The 6310-nt window shown below is 38.0% G+C and overlaps 1 non-coding gene across 1 annotated transcript; it reads left to right on the top strand.

Annotated features, from left to right (window-relative positions):
* The first annotated feature begins 4419 nt into the window (after positions 1 to 4419).
* On the top strand, positions 4420 to 4492 carry TRNAK-CUU (transfer RNA lysine (anticodon CUU)). Its single transcript has one exon. It is a non-coding gene; the product is annotated as a tRNA-Lys (tRNA).
* The last annotated feature ends 1818 nt before the right edge of the window (positions 4493 to 6310 follow it).

Below are 6310 nucleotides of genomic sequence, written 5' to 3'. Positions count from 1 at the left end.
ATATGCCCGTTTTGTTAGTGTTTGTCAATGGTGATTATAATTGAGAAGTTAGTTATACTCAACTTATTAAAGTCAAATGGTGCATGAATGCATTTCCTAAAATGTACTGAAAGAAAATAAGGAAGGTTGTTTATTCAAAACACGGCTGCATCAATTTACTTCACTAACTAAAATGTATCTTCAGCCTGTTAATTGACCAAATGATCAATATGCTTTCCATTATGGAATATTTGTTTTTGTATTGTGGTAAATTCAAACTTATTATTTTTATTTAGAAGTTCTTTATATTGATAATAATAATAACCAAGTATTATCAATGAACTCAATCAATCAATATTTCTTTTGTTCTATTATGTGCTAAAAACCTTGCTGGGTACTGTGGCAGTGAAAACAGTAGAAAATATCCATCTCATATAGATTAAATTCTAGAGAAGAAAATAAAATTAAAGAGATGTTATGGACGAAAGGAATGAAGGGGGATACCGAGTGTGGGGGGAAGTCATGTGACATTTTAGAGAAGGTGGTCAGGAGATGCCTCACTGTGAAAGTGATATTTGAGAGATAGTCTTGGAGACTCGAAGAAGAAATCCATGATGCTATCTGGGTGACTTCTGACTATCCTAGGAAAACAGAATAATAGGTGGAAAGGTTCCAGGGGAGTAAGCCTGGACTTTCTGAAGACCAGTGAGGCTAGCTAGTGTGCTACACTGAAGTAGTTGAGCAGGAGAAAAGAGATTAACTTAGAGAGGTAATGGAGAGTGAAAGAGGCCTTACTGGTCCCACTCAGGATGTTTGTTTTGATTTAAACAAAAGAGAAGGGAGCACTGAAGATTTTGAGTAGAGAAGCAGCATGGCTGGTTTATATTTTAACAAAATAAATATGGATTTTGTATTGAAAACAGACTGATGATAGGTAAAAATAGGTGAGAGAAGAGCAAATAGGTACAGATATTGGTGGCTTGGACCACTGAGATAGCAGTGGAGAGATGAAAAGTAATTACAGTCTACACATATTGGAAAGTAAACTTGACACAATTTTTTAGGTGTTTGAAAGTGGATTGTGATAGATAGTAAAGTCAAATTAATATAACATTTCTGTCTTGAGCATAAAGATAGAGTTACAATTAAATATGACTATGACTGAAAGGACATTTTAGGGATTGGGGAGATAGTGTGACCTCAGTTTAGACATGATATGTAAATATTTTGAGTGAGAATTTGGATATTGGCTCTGGAGATCAAGGGATAAGCATGCATTGGATACATACAATTGGAAAATATGAACATACTAGAGGCCCAGTGCACAAAATTTGTGCATGGGGAGAGGGTCCTCATGCCCGGCCTGCACCCTCTCCAATCCAGGACCTCTCAGGGGATATCCAACTGCTGGTTTGGGCCCAAATTGACAGTCAGATATCCCTCTCACAATCTGGGACCACTGGCTCCTAAATGCTCACCTTCCTGCCTGCCTGATCACCCCTAACTGCCTCTGCCTTGGCCCCTGCCACCATGGCTTTGTCTGGAAGGAGGACCGGATGACCGAAAGATGTCTGGTCCACCCGTCTAATTAGCATTTTACCCTTTTATTAGTATAGATACATTGTTCATATATATAAGGTCATAAAGAGTTGAGTGTAGATAGAAGAGGGGAAAGATACAAGGTTGAGTCTTAAATATTGAATTCCAACATTTAATTATCAGAGATGTATAAGACACTGAAAAGGTGTAGCCAGGTAATGCCAGTGGTATCTGGAGGACCTGCACATTATCATATCTCAAACACACTGACAGAGGTAAACACAACTTAGTAATGTGGAAGACATGGGTGCCTTGTCAGGAACAGCTTTAGTGAAGTGCTGGAGTTGACTGTCTGACTAAAAAGGATTTAATAGAAATCACAGGAATAAAATTGGAGGCAGTACATAAACATGTCCTTGAAGAAACTTTGCTGAAAGGGAAGGGGTGAAAGGAATGGTAGGTGACAGGAGTAAGACAAACAGAGGGTTATTTTTAATAAATAGAAACAATAAAAACATGTCTCTAAGATTACTAACATTTCTATTTTGATATATTTTGTAAATAAAATGATCCTGATTTTCTTGTTACTCATTTAACAATCCCAATAATTAGTTGTGACAGTGATAAATTATGTCTGACCTCTTCTGCCATCATTGCATTTACATAAAATAATTTATGTTTCTTGAATTTCAGATTCCCAAAATATATGCTACTGAAATTTTAATTAACAATTAAATTTTAGCATGCTAAAAATGTTTTATGATGAATAGGCGTTAAACATTAATGTGAATCTTCCAGTTGGATATGAGTATAAAGCTTGTGCTTTTTCAAGTGAGTTATAATCAAATATTCCTCTTATAAATTTAAAATGGTGAGGTTATTTTTAAGACTGGTGTGCATATATTCACATTAAAGTGGCTTGGCTGGGTTAATGGAAGAAATTAATGAAAGGAAAATTTAAGATGGGTCACAGGAGGAAAAATAATTTAATGAAAACTACTGAATGGTGCATGATTTCCCATTAGAAAGCTAGAAGGGTCTATATTTAATGTGTATTATGCAGACTGTGCATGAAGAATTTTTTGGAGGTTCCAACATTGTTGCTGGCCCCAAGAAGCTAGCATACTGATTAGATATGTAAATTTAGATATTTCTCTTTCAAATGCTCTTGTTTTGTAATTTGTAATGAGATGATAACTGTTTTGTGTATGTATTTGTTACACTTTATGAAAAAATAGTACTTTCTTGAATCTATTTCATTATAAATTTTATTTTATAGGATGAACCATATGAATTTGTCAGTGTTGAAAGCCAAAAATGGCTGACTATTCGCAATGTGTTATTATTATTTGAGCTCATATGTTGGTCTCTCTAAGAACATCCTAATCTCCTTCCTTATCTACTATTTATATATATAAAAGCCTCAGTGACCATCTCAACTGAGTGGGCGACTGAACAGGCTACATGGGGCGACCAGGCTGGCAGGAGGGTTAGTGAGGGGCAACCAAACACCCGAGCAGCAGGCTGCGTGGGGCAACCAGGCAGGCAGGGGGAGCAGTGAGGGGTGACCAGGCCAGCAGGAGGGGGCAGTTAGGGGTGATCAGGCAGGCAGGCAGGTGAGCGGTTAAGAGCCAGTGGTCCCAGATTGTGAGGGATCGGGCCTAAACCAGCAGTCAGACATCCCTGAGGGGTCCTGGATTGCAGAGGGTACAGGCTGAGCTGAGGGAAACCCCCCTGTATACAAATTTTGTGCACTGGGCCTCTGGTATAATAATAAAAGTGTAATATGCTAATTAGACTAAATGTCCTTCCTTCCCTACAAAGCCGAAGTGGGCGGGGGCTGCAGCAGAGGCGGCAAAGGCCCCCAGCCACAGTGGCAGCAGGTGGGGGCCTGGGCCAAGGCCCTTGCATGGATTTTGTGCATCGGGCCTCTAGTCTCCAATAAATCTTCTGAGTTGCATAGAACAAGGGCAACACCAATACTGCCGGCTAATAGGTACTTATCATGTGTGTCTTTCTAACCCTGATTTGGTCTTCAGTTTCTCTCACATTCTTTATCATTGAGGCTCTCTTTTGGTGTGTGATTGACTCCATCTAATAAAGATATTTCTGGTTTTGTTACAATGGAGGTTCTTGGCACTGCTCTCTTCTTAACAGAGGCCAAATGTTCTGTTTATGGGAAGTTATTTTAAATTCCATGTTGTCAAATTAAAAAATGGATGGGCCTAACTATAAAATACTTTCTGCTTCCCCTAATATTACTTTATGTATTAATTTATATTTAACTAGAGGCCCAGTGCATGGATTTGTGCGTAGGTGGGGTCCCTTGCCCTGACCTGTGGGTATCGGGCCAAAACCAGCTCTCCAACATCCCCCTAGGGGTCCCAGATTGCAAGGGGGCAGTTTTCAGGTGACACACCCTGGAATTGGGCTCCCTCCTCTCTGGTTCTAGGTGCATCACTCGAGAACACCAGCTGCCAAGTCACTGCAGCTCGGCAGCTCCTGCATTGAGCACCTGCCCCCTGGTGGTCAGTGTGCATCATAGCTACCGGATGGTTAGCCGGTCAGCCAGTCAGCTGGTCGCTTAGGTAGATAGATAGATAGATAGATAGATAGATAGATAGATAGATAGGTGATAGATAGATAGATATAGATTGATAGATATAGATTAGATACAGATATATAGATATAACCTGGCCTCCCTGGGTGTTTGGTGGTATATGATGATGGTGCCCATTTACATTTCTCTGATGATGAATGAGTTGAACATCATTTAACATTTCCATTGGAAATCTTTATATCCTGTTTGGAAAATGTCTGTACAGGTCCTCTGCACATTTTTCCATCATATTGTCTTTTTGGAGGTATGTCATCGGAAGATGACCAGGCCTTTATTCCAAAGCCCGGCTAGCTCAGTCGGTAGAGCATGAGACTCTTAATCTCAGGGTCGTGGGTTCGAGCCCCATGTTGGGCGCCAGTTATGCCCCGACCTGCAGGGCACGCTTCGTGGGTACACCACACCAAATCCTGCAAAGGAATGAGAGGATAGGAGACGAGAAGAAATGGAGGCAAGACAAAGTTCTGATCAAGCCTCAGTTTTATTCTTTACAGCGAGTGGTATTTATACTGTTTCTAGAGGAGGGGGCGGGCAAAGGAAGTCGTTAAGGATGAAACAGGCTTTGGAATGTCGCAGCTTATCAGCGGAGATGTAGCTTGCTTTGTGCTTAGGGTGAGGGTATGTTATTTAACTCCAGGCTAAATCGCAAGGTTAACTTTTAACTCCAGGCCAAACCGGGAGTTGGCTTGGAGGAGCCAGAAACCTCTTGTTGTAAGCTGGAGATGTATATGTGATTTATAATGGCTCCCAACAGATATAGATATAGATATAGATATAGATATAGATATAGATATAGATATAGATATAGATATAGATATAGATATAGATATATAGATAGATATATAGATAGATGTATATTGTCCTTAAACAATTAAATATATCAGCCTATTTTAGAAGTAAAAAGTTCCAAATGTAGGCATGTGTTTTAAGTAGCTACTTTATTCTTCATTGTGGGTCAACTCTTTCTAGAAAATCAAAATAGAATGAACCTGAGCAAAAAGATGTATTTCTATCTTAAAACTTTGTGAAATTCCCTTTTTGTCTTTCATCCTTTTCTCCTTTCTTTCTTCTCTTCTTTTGAAGGTCATACTAGATTTTTGAGAAAATAGCCAGTCAATTTTGCCCCTTTAAGACATTTATTTGATCATATATTTGTATTTATATTTTAAAACTATTTCAATTGGTTGCAATCCTAATTCTCTGTCAGATTTTTATTAAAGATAATTGCTAAAATAATGTCTTACGTTCCTTTTTTATAGGGTGGGGGCATGTTTTCACGATTAATTTATCTCACATGATTTAGTGCAGTGATGGCGAACCTATGACACGCATGTCAGAGACGACACGCGAACTCATTTTTTTGGTTGATTTTTCTTTGTTAAATGGCATTTGAATATATAAAATAAATATCAAAAATATAAGTTTTTGTTTTACTATGGTTGCAAATATCAAAAAATTTCTATATGTGAAACGGCACCAGAGTTAAGTTAGGGTTTTTCAAAATGCTGACATGCTGAGCGCAAAAGGTTCACTGAATTTTAGCAGGTTTCTGCCATTTGCTGAGACTATAGTGAAAGGCAGAACCCAATGAATACAAGTCCTGTAGAAACTTGTATTCATTGGGGAAAATATGTGAAAAATAAAAAAAAAAAATCAGGAGAGAAGGTTCTGCTTCAAAATTGCTTCTGTCAATGAATCTGAATATTATAGAATTTTTAATAAAAATTTTCTCTAGACCGGATAATAAGGAACCTTAAAAGACCTTTTCAAAATTAAATACAAATATTACATTGAACTAGGACACTTTTATGAATCAATGCAATATTCTAGTGTCAGGTGAAACTATTTTTACCTAAGCCCCACTGAATAATAAATTTATGAGAAACCAATGAATTTTCCATGAATGTCTTGTTTTTCCTTATCTCTAATCTGGGGAAGGAAGAGACAAAATTTCTGTATAGTTATCATTACCCTGGGATTCTAAGAATCTACATGTGCCCCAGTCTCTCTACCTTATCCTTAGGTTTATTCTGTTTCTTTCTGTAATAGCAATGATTGTCAAAGGTGAGTCTTCTGCCTAATGTCTTGGGTTCAAGGTGAAACTGTTTCTAGACAATAAATTTTACTCTGAGGTTCATATATTGTGACTATTACCTGAAAATATTGGTAACAACA

This window comes from Myotis yumanensis, unplaced genomic scaffold (assembly GCF_028538775.1).
Source record: "Myotis yumanensis isolate MYYU_CA2020_CCGP unplaced genomic scaffold, mMyoYum1.0.hap1 SCAF_8, whole genome shotgun sequence".
NCBI lineage: Eukaryota > Metazoa > Chordata > Mammalia > Chiroptera > Vespertilionidae > Myotis > Myotis yumanensis.
This window is presented reverse-complemented; position numbering and strand designations above follow the sequence as displayed.